This window comes from Arachis stenosperma, chromosome 1 (genome assembly GCF_014773155.1).
Source record: "Arachis stenosperma cultivar V10309 chromosome 1, arast.V10309.gnm1.PFL2, whole genome shotgun sequence".
NCBI lineage: Eukaryota > Viridiplantae > Streptophyta > Magnoliopsida > Fabales > Fabaceae > Arachis > Arachis stenosperma.
In genome coordinates this window covers 16,119,579-16,119,967 of record NC_080377.1, presented here as the reverse complement: position 1 = coordinate 16,119,967, position 389 = coordinate 16,119,579, and positions in this window count along the sequence as shown.

The following is a 389-nucleotide window of genomic DNA, read 5'->3' as shown; positions in this document are numbered from 1 at the left end:
GGGGAGAGAGGAGAGAAAGAGAGGGAGAAGAGGAAGAGAGGAGGAGAGAGAAAGAGAGGGGAGAGAGAGAGAGGAGAGGAGAGAGAGGAAAGGAGAGAGAGAATAGGGAGACGAGATAAAGAGGAAAATGAGTGGAGAGAGAGGAGAGAGAGGAGGGGGGAAAAAGGAAGGGGAGAGAGGGGGGGAAGGGGAGAGAGGATAGGGGAGAGAAAAAAGAGAGAGAGGAGGGAGAGAGAGAGAGAGAGAGAGAGAGAGAGAGAGAGAGAGAGAAAAGAGTGGGAGAGAGAAAAGGAAAGGACAAAGAGGAGGAGGAGAAAAAGAAAAATGAGAGAGAGAGAGAGAGAGAGAGAGAGAAAAGAAGAGAAAGAAGGGAAGGAGAGAGAAAGAAA